Source organism: Delphinus delphis, chromosome 5 (genome assembly GCF_949987515.2).
Source record: "Delphinus delphis chromosome 5, mDelDel1.2, whole genome shotgun sequence".
Taxonomy (NCBI): domain Eukaryota; kingdom Metazoa; phylum Chordata; class Mammalia; order Artiodactyla; family Delphinidae; genus Delphinus; species Delphinus delphis.
In genome coordinates this window covers 136,615,250-136,634,127 of record NC_082687.1, presented here as the reverse complement: position 1 = coordinate 136,634,127, position 18,878 = coordinate 136,615,250, and the positions used below count along the sequence as shown (strand labels likewise).

The window sequence follows — 18,878 nt, the reverse complement described above, 5'->3', positions numbered from 1 at the left end:
CTTTTCTTTCTTCTTTTTATTTTCAAAGAAATTGAAGAAACCTGTGGTTTGCAAATCTGCTGACCCAGCAGGAGGCTTAAATTGAACCACCCGGTGTTAGGAAGAGGTCCAGGCCAGGCCACGGAAAATACCTAGAGGCAGATTCCAGGCTGTTTGGGAGAGAAAGTGGGTCACCGTTGGAGCGGTCTTTGGGAAGGGCTGGCTGGGGAAGACGGTGAGCACCGGGCACGGGGGAGTGCGCAGCAGAGACGCATCCCCCATCCCGAGGAGGGTGTCACTGGGTCTCGTCCTCACGTCCGTCCGTCTCCCGACGCAGCGCACCCAGGCTCTCCAGGTCCTGCCTGCCGGGGCCTCAGCTTCCTCGCCGGGCGAATGCAGGCTCCCGCCCACCTGGGACGGGGCTGAGGTGGTCCAGGGACCAGGGTGTCAGTGGGAGGGAGGCTGCGACAGATTCCAGCCCGGGTGGCGCCCCTATCTCTGCACGAGGACATGGCACCCAGAATTCGTGGCGACCTCGAGCTCACCCTTCTTGCCTTTCTCCTGGAGGCATCTTGCCCTCCTCTGAACGGGGCTCGTCCCGGGGTTGAGGGGCACAGGCGGCCTCCTTGCTGAGGTGGGGTCTTCTGTCCCTGCCCCTTCTCCTCTTCTGTCTCTTTTGCAGCCCCTCCGCCCATCCCTTACCTGGGGTTGTCAGCCATGTGTCCCCGGGGCTCCAGCCTCCTAGCACCATCTCCCCGGGACATGCTGAGGACCTGCCTCTCTGTCCCCAGCACTGAGCACGGCCTGGAGCCTCAGAGCCACGTGTCCACCTGCCTCCCAGACATTCCCTGGAGGCTCCGCTGAGGCCCCATGACCTGCCCCATCCTTTTCCTCACTCATCATGTGGGGGGAGGATGTCCAGAGGCTCCGGGACCCAAACCCTGGAACCTTCCACGGTATGGTTTTGTATGAAAGTCTTCAATCTAGGCTAAGACAGTTAGGATGATCCTGCAGGTGGGTTTTGAGACATCAGCCTGGCGGCAGAGCAGGCGAAGAGAGCGGGGTGCCCCCCAGGGACCTGTTTCCCCGAGGAAGCAAAACAACATCACCATGACTTATTCTCTTATTTACAGAGCAAACCTCTGCGCCCAGGAAGCCCTGTAGGGCAGCAGCCGTGGTGCATAAGAAGAAGGTGGTGCTGGGGTGAGGGGCCACTCTGGGTGCCCGCAGGTTCCCCTAGGGGCTGGGCGGGGGGTCAGGGGAGGTGCGGCCCTCAGGACTCCGGCTGCCCTGTCACCTTCCTGCTCACCTCTCCCCTGGCCCCAGTCGGCCCATGGTGTCCTGGGGGGCTCACAGCCCAACCCCTTCAGGACCCCGACGGGCCCCCTCGCCTCTTCCGTGGGAGCCCCAGCTGGGCCCCTACGGCCTCGCCGGGAGAAGGCAGCCGCCTCGGCAGCCTTGCTGTGGAGCAGGCTGCGGGTCTGCCCTGCACTGTCTGTGTCTCCCGCGGGCTTTGGCAGGCCACCACTCGGCCCCCAGGGGCCACACGGGACGCGCTCAATGTCAGGGTACCAAGCGAGATTCCAAACCCTTCGTGACGACGCCTGCTGACTGGCCCGTGGGACCCACCATGTGCGGGATGCTGCTCTAGAACTTTCCATGTATATTAGCTCACTCGCTCCTCGGGAAAGCTGCATCGGTGGGACCACGATGACCCCCCCCCATCTTACAGATGATGAGCCCGCAGTGTGGAGAGCGAGGCCCCCTCGGTCGTGGGACGGATAGGAGTGTGGGGGTCCCCGAGCCAGGAGGACGATGCTTCCTGCAGCATCTCCGGGAGTCTGTCCACCACAGGCCAGGCTGGTGCGAGTGGGAAGGAGGGGGAGGTCCCTGCTGGCCCAGCTCCCCTCCGTGTCCAGGGTCAGCCATCCCATCCCTGCTGATCTGCACTGTCCAGTGAAGGGGTCCCAGCCCCCTTTCCTCCACTGCTCCCGAGCTTTTATCTAGAGACATGATCTAGTTATCACCCCGTGGGACCCATGTGCTCTCCTTCTGGGGTCTGAGGTCTATCGTGTCTGTGATCGCTCACCTGTTCCAGTGGATTGAATGGGGACCCCCAAAGTGGGGGCCACATCCTGACCCCTGGAACCTCGGAACGTGATCTTATTTGAGAAAAGCGTCCTTGCTGAGATGCAATTCATTAAGGATCTAGAGATGAGATCGTCCTGGATCCCCTTGGTACCCCCCAAATCCAACAACAATTGTCCTTATAAGAGACACACAGAGGAGAAGACAAAGGGGAGGGGGCCACGTGGTGTTGGTGCAGAGGTTGGGGCGATGCTACCGCAAGCCCAGGAACACCCAGACCCCCAGGAGCTGGGAGAGGTGGGAGACCCCCCTACAGCTCCTGGAAGGAGTGCCAACGCCTTGATTTTGGACTTTCGGGGCCAGAAATGTGGGAAAATAAATTTTTGTTGCTATAAGCCACCCAATTTGTGGTAATTTGTACGGCAGCCAGGAGGACACTCACGTACCCCACGAGGGGGCTCTATCGCGCCCACTTTGCAGATCAGAGAAATGATGTCACTTTCCGAGGACACTGGACTCCAATGTGGACACTGGAGTCCAATGAGGACACTGGACTCCAATGAGCCTCCCCTTCCCCCCAGGGTGTCCCGAGGCAGCGTTTGGGCAGCGCGAGGGGACACAGTCCTGTGCACCTTCTCAGCCCCCCGAGGGCCTCCTCTCTCTCTTGGCTGGCACCCTGCCTGTGCCAGGCGACCCCCACCATCCATGTGGATGCAACCCCCCACTGCAGACCCCAGGGGCTGGCTTCCTGTGTGGCCGGGGGTTACAAGCAGAGAGAACAGGCGTTGGCGCCTGGTGGGGAATGGTTGGGAGACAGAGGAGGGTGGGCAGCTTCCCCTCCACAGACAACCCCGTACGTGATTCCTCTGTGCAGCCCATCCTGAGATGTCCCCTCACCGCCACCCCGTGCTGACTGAGCACACCTGCCTGCCTCTTCCTGCTCATTGTCAAGTGGCGGCCAGAGCACGGGCACATCAGCCACTAGCATCCTTGCTCGTCTGCTTCCTGTCCCCTGACCCTTGCTGTCCTCGCCTTGTGCTTCTCATGTGAAGAGGCAGCAACTTAACACTTGCCTCAGGCTCTGCTTTCTCAGGGCTGAGATAGGCAGGCTCACACCCTGAGTTCCTCTGCCTGTCAATGGGCCTCCTGTGTGTTTCCTCACTCACCACCAGCCTCATCGTCCTTCTACCAAAATTTGCCCCTTGCAATCTGAAGATGGGAGAAAAACAGGCCAGGGCAGTCCTTTCTCTGAGTCAGACAGCAGTGGTCAAGGACCCTTTCAGGTATTCATGTATTTCTTCATCAAACTATGCTGGTTTGGGTGTTCTGGGAAGGAGTTAGAAGTACCAGAGGTTTATTGGGTGATGCTTGTGAAAGACAAAGGGGCAGGGCAGGTGTGGTCAGGGAGGGCCAGCAGATGGTGATGCTGGTCTGACACCTCCGAAGGGGATGCAGAGGATGGGGAAGGGCCTGAAGGCCTTGGACTGTAGGGTGGTTCTGGGAGGGTCTTAACCGGCCCACAGCTGCTCCCGGGGAAAGGCTGCCGCAGAGGAGCCTGTGTGGGTCAGAGATGGTGAGCCCTGTTCCCGGCCATGCCCGGGCCACTGTGCGCGGCCTTGGCTCAGGAATGAATCAAATCCTGCAGGTGCCGTGGCTGGTGCCTCTGTGCGGATGTCCTGTCCATCACTGCCCATCAATATGGACCAACTGTGTGCCCGGCCTGAGGGGCACCCACAAGCAACAGACCCATCCCCAGTCCAGAGTGGATGCCCAGGGGACAGAAAGCCAATTCACGGACCAGCGCCATAACGTCAGGAAGCACAGGCCACGGAGGGAACCCGCCCAGACTCTGGGACCTTCTGTGCCCCAGGGAGGCTCCTGTCATCCTGACGCCCCTCCCATGTACCTGCCCTGGCCCCCCGATGCTCAGCCCGGCCCCGCCCTTGCCTCAGTGCCTGCACCATCCTTGGGAAGTCTAAGCTCGTGGAGGCTCAGGTTTCCATGGTCACCAGCCTCTCCTCTCCCCAGGATGTGCTTATTCCTTGGTCAGCACACAGTGGAGCGGACTGGGGGCAGTCTCGGTTTCCTGCCACGCTGAGGCGGGTGTGGGGAGGTCACGTGGGCACGGGGTCCCCTGCCAGCTGAGCCTTCACTGGCAAAATGTAAGCAGGAACCCGAGGTTCCAGTCTTCCTTGTTGGTGGGACTTCAGGCTAGAGCTGGCAGCTGAGATACTGGGGTGAATGAGGTGCTGTTAGCTGATTCACGGAGAGGACGATGACAGCGGCCCCATGCCCAATTTTACCCTTGGGGACCTGAGGCTTGGAGAGGGCCGTGTCCAGGGTCGCACACAGGGTCTGCCCAGCCTGCCCTTGCCTGGGCCCCCCCAGTGCAGGCTCCTCAGCTGCAGCCCTCCTGGGGTGGCCAAGGAAGCTTCCAGATCTTCCCAGCACCCTTGTCTGTGTGGCCCTCCTCTGCATCCCTGGGGGTCCCGTCGGGGTCCTCCGGAGGGTGGCTCCTGCCTCAGCTGTTAGCTCTACCCAAATGCTTCTCCAGCAGCCCCGTCACGCGTCCGACGGGGAGCCTGCTTCAGAGCGATTGGACATTTTGAGAGAAGAATTAAGAAAATGAATGTCAGCAGAGCACTTGGCCGTGGAAATCATCGCTGACTTCCCACAAGTGCAGTCGTGTGGAGCTCGAAGGGTGTAACTGGCCCACAGGGTGCTGCTTCCCTGTGCAGGTTTCAGGGCCCTGCAGAGGGCCAGGCCCTCCCCCGGAGTCGGGCATGAGCACGAGCCCATCCGGACCAGACACCGTTTGTGATGCTGAGAAAACGGACAGGACCAGACACACCCGCCAGGCGAAGGGGAACAGCTGTCCTCGCCACCTGCTGTTCTTCTTGGTAATAAATTGATTTAGCAGGTCATTGTTTGCTCCCTCCCCACCTCCCCAGGTCAGCTCCATGGGGCAGGGACCTGTCAGACCAGCTTGTTCCCAGTTCCCCAGAACCTGGACAGGGCCTGGCCCACAGCAGAAGCTCAAGATTTGTTTAGTAAATGGATGGATAGATGGGTGGATGGATGGATGGATGGATGGATGGATGGATGGATGGATAATGGATGTGTGGGTGGGTGAGTGGATGGACGGATGGGTGGATGGATGGATGGATGGGTGAATGGATGGGTAGATGGATGGATGGGTAGATGGATGGATGTGTGGGTGGGTGGGTGCATGGGTAGGTGGATGATAGATGGATGATGGATGCATGAGTGGATGGACAGATTGATGAATGATGGATGATGACTAGCTGACTGGCTGGCTGGCAGGATGGATGGATGCGTGGATGGATGGATGGATGGATGGGTGGGTGGACGGATGGATGGGTGGGTGGATGGATGGGTGGGTGGATGGAGGGATGGGTGGATGAGTGGATGGACAGATTGATGAATGATGGATGATGGCTAGCTGACTGGCTGGCTGGCAGGATGGATGGATGCGTGGATGGATGGATGGATGGATGGGTGGGTGGGTGGACGGATGGATGGGTGGGTGGATGGATGGGTGGGTGGATGGATGGATGGGTGGATGGGTGGATGGGTGGGTGGGTGGATGGATGGATGGGTAGATGGATGGATGGGTAGATGGATGGATGGATGGATGGGTGGATGGATGGATGGATGGGTGGATAGGTGGATGGATGGATGGGTGGATGGATGGATGGATGGATGGATAGTGGATCTGTGGGTGGATGGGTGGGTGAGTGGATGGATGGATGGGTGGATGGATGGATGAGTGGATGGATGGATGGGTAGATGGATGGATGGGTAGATGGATGGATGGATGGATGGGTGGATGGGTGGGTGGATGAATGGATGGGTGGATGGATGGTTGGGTGGATGGATGGATGGGTGGATGGATGGATGGGTGGATGGATGGATGGGTGGGTGGATGGGTGGATGGATGGATGGGTGGATGGGTGGGTGAGTGGATGGATGGGTGGGTGGATGGATGGATGGGTGGATGGATGGATGGGTGGATGGATGGGTGGGTAGATGGATGGATGGGTGGATGGATGGGTGGATGGATGTGTGGGTGGATGGATGGATGGATGGGTGGGTGGATGGATGGATGGATGGATGGGTGGGTGGATGGATAGATGGATGGGTGGATGGGTGGATGGATGGATAGATGGATGGGTGGATGGATGGATAGATGGATGGATGGATGGATGGATGGATAGTGGATCTGTGGGTGGATGGGTGAATTGATGATGGATGGATGGATGGATGGATGGATGGGTGGATGGATGGGTGGATGGATGGGTGGATGGATGGGTGGATGGGTGGATGGACAGACTGATGAATGATGGATGATGGCTAGCTGACTGGCTGGCTGGCAGGATGGGTGGATGGGTAGGTGGGTGGGTGGTGGGTGAATGGATGATGGATGGATGGATGGGTGGGTGGTGGGTGGGTGGGTGGATGGGTAATGAATGGGTGAATGGATGGTTGCATAAATGGGTAGATGGCTAGAGAGAGGGGTGGATGATGGATGAATAGGCAAGTGGATGAATGGGTGGCGGGATGGATCAATGGGTAGATGGGTCAATGGAAAGGCAGGTGGATGGGTGGATGGGTGGATATCTTTTTCACCTCCAAAGTGCCAGGCCCCGACGCTGGTGTTTTCGGGCCGTTCCTTCTCAGTATCTCACCCAGTTGTTGGAGGTGGTGGCTTTGTTTGAGCATCCGCTTCACACGTGCGTGTGATGAGAAGTATTGCACAGTTGACCCGCACTTGCTCTGAGCAGTGAGGCTGCTGCCTGGGGGGACATCCCAGAACGTGTCCACTCATCACGGGGTCCTGGGGTCACCACGAGGTGCTGATGTTGAGGGCAGGCCTCTGGCTAGTTTCTGTGGCCTCAGCCAGGACTAACTCACCGGCACGTCCTCCCTCCTTCCTGGGCGGGTTTCCAGTTCCTGGCCAGCTTCGGGCTGGAGTCTTCACGGTTCAGGGCTGGAAATCATGCTGTGAGCTTTGGGCAGCCCCTGAGAGGAAATTTCACGGTCAAATTAGCGGTTGAGAATGAGCCCTTCCCTCCCCTCCCCCAAACCTGGGCAGGCGTCAGGGGGAGGGGACAAGAGTCAGCCCATACCCCTGAACAGAAGGAAGGCTGATGCAGGGGTGACCCTCCCTCATTCCCTGTGCTCGTCCCCTACCTGGCCACCTGGCCCACACTTCCAACTTGGGCTGCCCAGCAGACTCCTACACAGACGTCAAAACCCAGAAGGCCCTCCCTGACCCAGACTGGGGACTAGGTCTTTTCTGTCCTGCTGTCCCCACACAGGGCAGACCCTCTGGGATGACTCACCCAGGGACAGGGTCTCCCACTTACTGATGAGGAAACCGAGGCCATGCCAAGAGCACCAGGCCCCAGGCGGCACAAGCCCTGACAGCGGGTCCTGGAATTGGGTCTGCTGATCCCGAGCCAGCTGTGGTCTCTGCCCCACTGTGATGGTCAGTTTTAGGGGTCAACTCGGGCAGGCCACAGTCCCCAGTGATTCAAACACTCATCTAGGTGCTGCTGTCAAGGTATTTTGTAAATGCAGTCACTTCCGCAACCTTCAAGTGATCGGACGAGGCCCACCCACACTGGGGAGAGCTGTCGACTGATCTAAAAGCTAAGTTCATCCAGGAACCCCCTCGCAGGCACACACAGAATCGTTTTGACCAAACATCCAGCCACCCATCAGGTTGACACGTACGATGAACGACTGCACGTATAAGCACGGATTGAGAGCCGTCGCCCTGGTTTGGGGCCTCATTCTCCAGTCCTGTCCCCAGTTTCTTTGTCTCGCTGCACAGAGAGGAAGCGCTGGGTGGCCCCAGCACAGGCCTGGCTCCCTGAGCTCTCTCTTGGAAGACGGCAGCGGCTGCTCTAAGGTGAAGGGATCCTGAGGCCCAGAGAGGGCAGGCGCTTCCCCAAGATCACACAGCACGTCCCAATTGTGCTGGATTCACGCAGGTGCTGGGACTGTGGCTGATCCACAGCCTGCCTCCTGGTCCCTGGGGCCCCAGCGTAGGGTGGCTGCATTGTCATCACGGGGGGGGGGGCACTGCTTTTTGACCTCGGCAGTACTGCACTTAGCACCTGGAAAGGCATTTTCTTTCATCTTCTCAACTGCTTCTCCCAACATCCTGGGAGGCAGGGATGATCCCATTTCACAGATGTGGAGACTGAGGTGCACAGGGTGGGAGGGATTCATCCAGGGTTCCAGCAACCCATGGGTATAGGTCTGGCCCCAGTGAAGTCACAATTCAGTCATATTTTCTGTCCCCTGGGCCCCTACTCAGGCTCTTCCCCCTTCCTGTGTCCTGCGGGGAGGAAGGGGGTCTGGGAATCTCTGTCCAAGCCACCTACGTGCATGTGCATGTCTGTCTGCAGGGTGTGTGTGCACGTTGAGTGTGCACCTGTGTGATCGGGGCAGAGATGGAATTACTCCTCTGAGCCCTGAGCCCACCATGAATCCATAGAGGGTTATTTTGACCCAAACTTGAACTCCGTACTTGAACTCCACACCGTGGTTCACTAGCCTGGGTTTAAAAAAAAATGTTTCCTGAGTAAACCAAAGCCAACAAACAAACGTGAAAGAACGGAGGAAAGGCTCAGGGCAGCCTTGGCCGGTGCACGGCCACTGGCAGATCAGCAGCAGATGTACGAGTATCCCGACTTGTACAAGGGGTGCAGATACAGAGCTGGAAGCAGGTCCGGGAGGCGAGCCGCGCGGTGCACCTGCCTTCTGCCTTTGGGGGTTGCCCTGCCTCAGGGCTGATGGCGTCTTGGCTGCAGATCTAGGGTCCTGGGCCGCGTGGAGAAGCCAGAGACAGGAAGCCAGCCCTCCCTAGAAGCAGACTCACCTCTCCCACCCTGCAGCAGCCCTGAGAGGTGGGGTCTTGGCCTTCCTCTATACACAGCGGCTGCCACTCGGAAGATGAAGCAGCTGCCATAGGGAGCTTGGAAATGACAGAGCTGGGATTCGACCTAGGATGGCCGACCCCAGGCCTGGGCCCGTTCCCGTATCCCACGAGGCCCTGCTCTGGCCCCACTGGATGCCCCCGAGTCCTGCCCCTCATGCACGGAGCCTCTGCACAGCCTGTTCCCTTCCCGACCTCCTTGTCTCAGCTGAGCTCCCTGGAAGGCAGAGCCTGAGGCAGGGATTAGGGCCCAAGGTTTAAATAGGAGGGGTGGTCTCAGGGCAGCAAGAGGGCGGGAGGAGGGGAGGGAGGCTGGAGAGAACAGGGAGCAGTGCCAGGCAACGCCTCACCGCCCTAGCGTCACTGCCGAGCGGATGCCGGAGCCACGTGGGGCGTCTCCAGACAGGTCCACCAGGCCCCTCACCTGCCAGAGTCCTTGGAAGGAGCCAGGGAGGCGGGGGTGGGGGCTTCGATGCCGGCTCCCTCCCACCTCCTCTCACCAAGGTCAACGATCGCCGTGTGGGGGTTAACCTAGGGTGCACTAGCCGCGCCTTCCACAGATGCGAGTGCTGCGGCCCCTGGCCCGAGACTGGAAGTGGTGGAAGCTTCTGGGGCTTCCAGGGTGTGAGACGGGTCGGCCCCAGGCCACGTGCTCACAAGTCGGCAGTGGCAGGAGCAAAGGGGGAGAAGAGTGGCCGAGGGTCCAGGGGACGGGGACGTCCCCTACAGGCTACTGCTGTTCAGCCTCAAACCCCTGCTGACCGGAGCTCCCAAGGCCAGCTCACCTGGCGAGGACTGGCTTTCCCGGAACCAGGCTCGGCCCCGTGAAAAGGCTCTTGGTTCTTGGGAACTGACCCTCATGCCCAGGGGGAAGATCAGCTCCGTCCCGGCCCCTCCCCTGCCCCACCTGGAGCTCTGAGAGGGCCGCGAAGTTCCGTGCTCCCTGCTGTTGGTGAGCAGATGCAAACTCTGAATTGAGTGAATGGACGACTGGACCTCAGCCCGAGCTCGGGATAGAGCTCGGGGCGTGTTGCTCCCCTGCTCGGAGGGTTTACACCCCTCCTCGCTGGTTTGGGATAAGAGCCAACCCCTCTGGTCCAGGGCTGAGGGCGTGGGGCGAGCTCCCATCCCACCCGTGCACGTGCGTCACGGGGGGACACACGCACACGCGCAGACACTGGGTGGAGAAAGCGTCTCAGGGCTGGGTCTGCGGGGCTGGGCAGCGGGACCCTGCTGGTTTCTGTCCAGGCTACGAGCAGGAAGGAATCCCTGTCCCGCCCTGAGCCTGGAAAGTGAGCAGTAGCAGCACCCGAGAAGACACAGCCCCCCGACCCTCTGGCCACAGCCCTGGTCTCTCAGGAGAGGGACCGTCTCCTTGCATCCCGGCCCCCACGCAGCTGCCCGGCGCTGTGCGCTCTGTCGCTGGTTCTGAACAACAGGTGGTGGGTTGGGGGCGTCGTGGCGGCTGATAAGACCTCGTCAGTGCCAGCTGGAGGCTCTGATGGGTCTTCTGAAGGGATGGGAACAAAGGGAAACAGAGACACTGGACTCGGACGGGGGTGACCTCGGGAGGCCCCAGACCAAGTGCAGACCGGCCTGCAGGGCGTCGCCCACTGACTCTGCCTCTGAGTTCCCCTCGAAAAGAGGAGCCCATGGGGGCCCTGGGGGCTCTGCTCCCCAACGTGTGTGAATTGGTTCCGTGTGGCGAGGAGGTGGACCGTGGCCCACGCAGGGCCAGCTCACATCTCCCTTCAAGCGGGGACAGCTGACAGTCTCCTCCTGGGCTGGGCTAAACAGCCCCCCCAAATTCATATCCACCCGGAACCTCAGAATGTGGAATAGGGTCTTAGTGGATGTAATCCGTTTACATGTGGTCACCCTGGACTAGGGTGAGCCCCATACCCAATGGCCAGTGTCCCTGTAAGAAGAGGAGGGGACACACAGGGAGGTGGCCACGTTACCGTGGAGGGCAGATCGGAGCGATGCGGCCACGAGCCCGGGAACACAGGACGCCAGCAGCCCCCGGAAGCTGGAAGAGACGAGGAAGTCAGACCCTTGGAGGGAACCAGCCCTGCCGACACCGCGGTTTTGAACTTGCAGCCTCCGGACCGTGAGACAGTAGATCTCAGCTGTTTGGAGCCAGCTGGCTGGTGACGCTCACGCAGCCCGGGAAGAAGAAGCCAACGCCCACTGCTCAGCCCTGCAGGCCAGGCAGCCTGAGCGAGTCCACGGCTGTACGCACTTGGCACGGTTGCCCCTCTGTGGCGGTCACTGCTGGAAGACAGGACTTCCCCAGCTGCCCTCTGGACGTGGACGCACGTCACCATCCCCCGGCAGCCCTGGGAACTCCCAGGCAAAATGGAGAAGAACATGAGTCTCATTCATTCATTTACTCATTTAGTAGAGGTGCCGGGAGCCACGCAAACAGAGCTGGCAGTTATCGATGTGATTAGCGAGCAGATGATTGTTTATTACTGCTTTAAAAATTCGAGGCAAGAGTTGAGGGAAGCTTCCTTTCCTATAAGATGTGTGTGGGTCCCTCCCTGGCAGGGCGGCTGGGAAGGCGAGGTGAGGCCCGTGGAGGTACCAGCGCAGTCTCTGAGGCTCCCTCTCTCGTCCGTGGAGAGGGGCCGAGGCCCCTCGAGGCCCACAGTCCTCATGCCCGTGGGGACCTCCCTTCAGCCCTTGAGCTGCGGACAGGGCAGATGGGTGTGGTTGAATGAATGAATGAGTGAATGAGTAAACGCCCCTCTGACCCAGAGGCCCTAACCTGGGGCCCTTGCAGGCAGCCTGGCCTCAGCCTTACACATACGGTGTCAACAAAACGAATGGGTTTAAATCAGGAAATTACAGGAACCAAAATCCGTCGCAGGCCTCTGGTAACAGATCTGAGATCCTGCAGCCCGGGCTTCACCCCGATCCCCTCGCCCCACACACACACAGCCCCGGGGGGGCCCAAGGGGCTGACCCAGGGAGGGACTTCCACCCTCCACTGTCCTGCAACTTCCAGCCAGGCACCCGAGGGCATGACGTCCAGGCCCTGCCCTGGGCTAGCATTGTCCTGAGCGCCGTGGAGGAGAGCCGCCCATGGCTAGCTGACCCCAGGGGCCCCGGGCACCCTCCCGGGCGCTCCAGGCGGGGTGAGCCTGTCCTTGCAGGGGCCGAGTCTGTACCATCGGCAGACAGCTCCCTCCTGGGTCTCTCCCCAATCCTCCGCCGGTGGTCTGCAAGTGCTGGGTCAACTTCCAAAAGGCCGGAGACCCCGAGGAAATGTCCACGTCGGTGGGGGCCAGAGAGCCCGAGCTCAACCTGAACCTCCAGGGAGAGCCAGGTGGGCGCCGGCGCCCATGACTGGATGTACCAGCCTGAGGGCGGGCCCCCCACCTAACGACGGGGGTGATGACCACCTCGAGGGGGCCCACGAGGGGTCAGCGTGTGAACACAGGCCGCACGCAGAGTGAGGGCCGCACGAGGGCTGCGGTGAGGGTCATGCTGCCTGCCTGGGTTTGCCCACGTGCGCGGGGCGCAGAGCAAGGGCCCAAGTCCTGCGCTTCCTTCTCTGGGCACTGAGCCGCCACGCCCCTCTGGGGCGGGACAGAGCATCTCCATGGCCCCCGAGGCGCGGGCATCCTGGCTCTACGTCCAAACTGGGTTTAATTCCCTGTATTTGGCTCCGAGCATAGGGGGAGTTTTCCAGCGTCTCCGTGGAGTCTGGCCCGTCTTCAGGCTGCATCAGGCATGTTTACTGTTCCTTCCTTTCTCCCGGCAGCGGCTCCAGGGACTGTCCTGGGCTCCCATTCCGGGGAAGGGGGTCTGGTCCCGGGGGGGCAGCGGGTGGTGCGGATGGACTGGGCCCGCCGAGCTCCGATCCCAGCCAAGTTTGACTGCCTCTGCTGGGCTAGGCCAAGCGAGCTGCAGAGCCATGACTGGGGGGCTGACGGGAGGGAACTTTCCAGAGGCGTGTCTCCAACCCCAGAAAAGCACCCGCTGGGGCCCCCCCACCCTGGGCCTTGGGACTTTGCACCCAGGGTGGCTGTGTGGCCATTACCACTGCTGCTTCTAGAAACTGTGGGAATAGATTTGCCCAACCATCACCTCTACTGAGGGCCTACTGTGTGCGGGGCACCCCACAGGGTTACCACACTGCGTGTTCAGTGCTCGGCACAAGGGGGCCCCGAGGCTGGGGACACTTGGTCCCCCCAAGGTCACATTGAAACTGGGTCTTGAAGGCAAAGTGGACATTTGACATCTGATGGAGGAGGAGGGGGGAGGGGAGGGGAGGAGAGGGGCAGGAAAGGTGTTACAGGCGGGAGGCAGCGTGAACGGCGGCTTAAAGACTTCCGTGATCCACAGAAACACTGCAAACAGATCAAATGAAACACAGATCCTGGACCCACTCTGGGGCCCCTGGGTCAGAATTGCTGGAGCTGGGCCTGGATATCTGCATTTTTAGTAAACTCTGCAGGTTCTCATTGAAGGGACACGAATAACTTGAATGTCCCAGGCGGCCACCCTCACCTCCTGAGCGGCTGCCAGGGGTCCCACCTCAATGTTCTCGAGCGTCCGGGCTCCCAGGGAGCTGTCCAGCTGTGCCCGCTACTCACTGGCCTCACCCGGCCTGGGGGCTCTGAATTGCTGAGGGTGGAGGCCTGAGGGGGGGCCTGGCACGTCATCTGGTGCCCCTCTTCCTCTGTGTCACATGCAGCATCCCCAAGGGAGTGGCCCACGTGCCCCAAGGTGACCCACCAGCCTGGTCCTCTATGACCCCGGCCGTGTGCCCAGGACCCCCGGCTGGACGTGGAGTCTCAGAGTCGTGTGCTCTGTGACAGGTGATGCGCAGAGTGGCCGCGTGCTCAGGTGCCAGCCTCTGCCCCTCAGGCAGACCCACCCTCCGCTTTGGGAGTCTTCTCAGACTGGGGTCAGGCCCCACCCCCGGCCTTTGTCAGGGCACCACCCTCTCCCTCTGGGCACCTTCTCAGAAGATGTGGGGATGCAGCCGGCAGAGTGGAGGCATCTGGCCAGGTGCTGGCCACATTCCCAGAGACCCTGCCGTGTCCCCCTGCCCCCCGCCCCTGTCGGACCTTAGACTCACTGTCTAGGGACCCTGAACATCCTTGGGACATCTTATTGCCCGGTGCTCCATGGTGACTCCCGACTCAGGCAGGGGATCTCTGGGGCCCTTGGGAGGTCATGTGACATAGGCCGCCTATTCCCCACCCCAGGAGGATCACCTGTGCTAGGAAGGGGTCGTGCTGGCCGGACTGGGCCTTCGGATGCCCCTGAACCGTGCACAGGACTGGGGGCAGAGCAGAGGTGACCGAGGCGCCGTAGCTGCGGGCCCAGGCCCCAGGAGGAGCTCAGACCTCGGGCGAGCCCTGGCAGGGGGCTGGGGCAGGCTGAGTGGATGCTGGCTGAGGGCTTTCGGGAAGAGCTGTTTCCATGTTCTGCACCCTGACTAGGAGGTGGTCTCCGCCCTCTGACCAGCAGACAGGCGTCTGAGGACCCTGGAGTCGGGGTTTTTCCCTCCTTGGGGCAGGGACCAGGAGGTGTTTCTGAGCATCTGTTTTTAAAGCACTTTACACAATTGCTTTCTAGCCCCAAATTTGGGAAGGATTCCACCAGAGTGAGCGAGGCTGCAGTCTCGTCTCGGGAGTCAGTTAAACAAGTTATCTGCATCCCTGGGCCCTCCATTCCCGTCGGGTGGCCTCTGACGTCCCGCCAGCACCACGGCCTCCTTCCCGTCTACAGGACCCCTCTGGTCTCCGTCTCCCCACCTGGATGGCGTCTCTGATCCGTGCGCCTACACTTGCCAAAGCCTCCCTCAGACCAGCCCCTGGTCCAGGACGGGCCCCGGGGCCTCCTTCCTGAGGCTCTCGCTGGGCGTGGTCTGGTCGGCACCCCTGAAGTCGGGGTCTGGGGCGCTGGCCTCCAACGGTGAGCCGGGCCCGAGCTCAGGGGAGTCCCAGGAGGACCCTGCTCTTGGACGCCGTTTCCAGACAGAAGCCACGTGACCAGGGACCAGACACTCCTGGCCAGCCGCTAGGTCAGCAGGTGCCCCTTGAGTGCTGTCTTACCTTCATTTCCTTGAAACAGTGTTAAGTGCCTCATTCCAAAAGCCAGACCATTCTTCCAGGTTTATCATAGAAACCATCTGTCTCTCGGCCTCCCCCACGCTGATCCCCCCTCCCTGAAAGCAAAGCCTTTCGACTTTTCGTCTGTTTTGGTTTTATTGGTCTGACACTTCCCTCCCTATTTCCAAGTGACATGTTTTCCTGCCGTGTGTCGATTTTTCTTTGTAGATACCGCCCCTTCCACGGTGACAGATGCGTGTTGAATTCTCTCAGAGCCCCCCCCCCCATAGAGGGGAAGCGCCTTTAGGGTTCAATTACTATTCAGTATTAATCAACCCGTCAACACATGGATTAAATCTTTGAAATGAGGCTCATCGGTACCTCAATTCTCTAGTCAAATGTTGTGTCTCTGTCAGTATTTTTCCCTCTCTCCCGGCAGTGAGGTCTTTGGGGGCAACATTTTACATTTTCTTATGTTTCCATCACTAATGCTTCCCCTGAACTTTTCACAAAATCACGCGAGAACTCATTATCTTCTGTGTTTCATGTGGCAGGTGGCTGGTCCAGCCCAGTTTTCTCCCTGGAGATGTCCATCCTGAAGGCGTCCATCCTGAAGGCGTCTTCTTTTTTTTTTTAAAAAAAGATTTATTTATGTATGCATTTATTTATTTGTCTGTGTTGCATCTTTGTTGCCGCATGTGGCTTTCTCTAGTTGTGGTGCGCGGGCTTCTCATTGCGGTGACTTCTCTTGCTGCAGAGCACGGGCTCTAGGTGCACGGGCTTCAGTAGTTGTGGCTCGCGGGCTCTAGAGCGCAGGCTCAGTAGTGGCTCCGCGGCATGTGGCATCTTCCCAGACCAGAGCTCGAACCCGTGTGCCCTGCAATGGCAGGTGGATTCTTAACCACTGTGCCACCAGGGAAGCCCCTGAAGTTTGTTTGTTCCCTGACCCTGCTGTCCTCCCGCTGGCAGGGTTCTGTGCCGGGGGACGCTGGTTGCAGTGTTGTCTGTGACACCGAAAAGCTGGACAAACCTACATGTGCTTCTCCAGGGCATCCGTCACATGTGGCTGGTGCATCCTTCCCGGGAACACCATGTGGTTTCCAGTGATGGGCAGGTCTGTGTCCAATGCCATGGAAAGTCATCCAAGACATAACGGCAGCTTACAGAGCATCAGGTAGAGTGCAAGTTCGTTTACACAGAGGGACCTATATGCACACGGAGGTCAGTGTCTGGAAGGACGTTTATCAGAAAGTTAGCAGAGATTCTTATTTCTGGGTGGTGAGATTTGGAGTGATTTCCATTTTCTTATGTTTTTCCCTATTATCTGAAATTTTTGCTGCAATCACGGATTGCCTTTATAGTCATTTTCATCTGGGAGAATGAAAATCATTCACTGGAATAGTTCCCTAACTGCTTAAAAGCCCGTGCTGATGTCCCCCACGGCTCACAAAGGCGTCTCCGAGCACCTGATGAGGTGCCCAAGTCTTCCTGAGCTGCGCTGTGCTTCCTTTCCCGTCACCACCCACCCTCGCCCTGCACCTGCTCGTCCCTACATTCACTGGGCCTTTCCAACCTCTGTGTCCTCGTGGTGGCCGTCCCCTCGCCTTCCTGGCTTCCTCAGCTCAGTCCACGTGAGCTGCACAGTTTGGGGTCCTCAGAGGGCACTCATCCCTGCTTTCCAGCACTGCTAAAGGATTTCGGGCGTATCTTAGATTTCTCTGGTCTTTTCTATGGGCTGGAGGCAGGACAATAAGTGTAGAGAGATCTTAGGTGATTTACCCACTAATGTTCACCCCCTGGGGCCCAGCACCGTTCCCAGGACAGAGCAGACCCGGGAGATATTTCCAAATCAGTGAACGAGGACAGAGTAAATTTGAAGGCGGGTGCAAGGAAAGCAAATACGTAAGCTAGAATTTTTGATTCTGTCATTTGGAAGAGATAAAATAAGAATGTGCTGGAATAGCTGCGCTCCAATTTAAGTAAACATAAAAAATCAGTTTACAGCCGCGTTAAGAATGGTTTATTTATCTGAGAAATTGGTGCTTTCCTTAACAAGTCAGTCAGTGGTTGCTTTGGAAAGCAGGGCTAATTACGAGCCCTCGGGTTTTCATGCCTGGGTGTGTATCAGTATCCGCTCCATCGTTAAAAGTACTGTTTAAATCCAGGGAAGGAATCCATTTAGTGTTTACTTTCCTCTTTTTGCCCCTTTTGAGATACGCTGTTTAATTGGGAGTTAACTTGTTTCGGAATGATTCAGGCTTTTCTGTTTGAGGCCTGGGAGAAGCAAGAGGTCTCTCTCGCAAGGCGTAAAATTTCCACTCTCCGTGCCGAGAGCAGCAGGAGGGTTGAGTAACAAATGCTATTAGGAATTGGAGTTTACCGACTTGCGTTCTTCAGATTTAAGGACATGGGTCTGCTCCAGGCATTTAAAAGCCGGGAGAAGAAAACTTGGGCTGTGCGTGCAATCATAACTGTCCCCCCAGCCCAGCTCCCCGCGGGGCAGCCCCGTGGCTGGTGCAGCCTGAGGCTGGGCCCCGGGTCCTGGTTTGGGTGGGGCACAGCTGCATGACAGCTGCACGGGGCCTGTGGACTCCCGGGCTCTGCTTGGGGTCACGTTGACAGAGGTGCCCAGGGTGCCGTGTAGCTGGGTAAAGTTTGTGCTCGAGGTGGAGCGTGTGCAGGGAGTGAGCTTGGCCTGCGGGCTCCTGAAGGATGGAGGACGGCCTGGAGAAGGAAACCCAGGCTGCTGTCACTCCTCTGGGGGCCAGGACCTGCAAGGCTGGAGGAGCAGAAACTGGGGGAGGTCTCCTGGTTTGCATGAGAGTGGAGGGGCCCTTAGGCCTCTGAGGCGGCCTGGTCCATCAGGGCCCACCTCCGGGGCTGAATCCCAGGATCCCAGGGTAGGGGCAGCGGTGGGCCTGACAGGTTAGGGGGCAGCGGGCGGGCGGGGGAGGTCGGACAGATCCCACGAGGAGGGCTTGCGCACCTGTGCCTGTTTGCTCTGTGTCCCCCCATCCTCCTGGGTCCCAGGCAGGGCTCCAGGACATAGTGGAGTCAGTTAGCCAAGTAATGAAGCCAGAATGGAGTCTTTCCCCTCCAGGGCGAAACAGCCCATTTTTCTTCATCTCTAAGTCTGACAGCTTGGAGTGTGCTCTGGGCACAGGGCTCGGATGCTGGAGGGCGCCGGCATCATTGGACAAACAGGCCGCTGCGGACCCCACTGGGTGTGGGAGGGGGTGCAAGGGTGAGGCAGACAGAGGCCCTTCTGGCCGCCTGGGGCGCTTCTCCAAGTGTGCAGCGGAAGAACTACAGACCCCGGGGCCCACCTCTGGTTCTCTGGAGGGGTGACTGGGAATCTGCATCCTGCCTGGGCCCTGGCAGTCCAGGTGACACCACATCTAAGCACCTGGGCTGCAGTGTCACTCCCCTGACCAATGCCTGATTTTGTCACGAGGCAAAAAGAGCTTGAGGCCTTTGGGCGGAGGTGGAGGGCTGCTGACCAGACGGGCGAGGCCACTGCTGCCCAGTCAGAGACCCAGCCTACAGGGGGTGGCGTGGGAACAAGGTTCTGACGGACGGGGAGCATCACAGGCAGAGGGGGCAGTGGGAAGGAGGGGCAAAGAGAGGTCTGTCGTTCCAGGTGGAGGGAATAGGATAGGCAAAGGCCCAGAGATGAGCGCTGGGTGGAGAGCCAGGTGAGGAGATGGGATGGAGGTTGGGGGGGCTGGGTGGAGAGCCAGGTGAGGAGATGGGATGGAGGATGGGGGGTG

The 18,878-nt window shown here is 59.3% G+C and overlaps 1 pseudogene; it reads right to left on the bottom strand.

Annotated features, from left to right (window-relative positions):
* Positions 1-5,835: 5,835 nt before the first annotated feature.
* LOC132426348 (guanine nucleotide exchange factor subunit RIC1-like) lies at positions 5,836-6,810 on the bottom strand (annotated as a pseudogene).
* Positions 6,811-18,878: the final 12,068 nt, after the last annotated feature.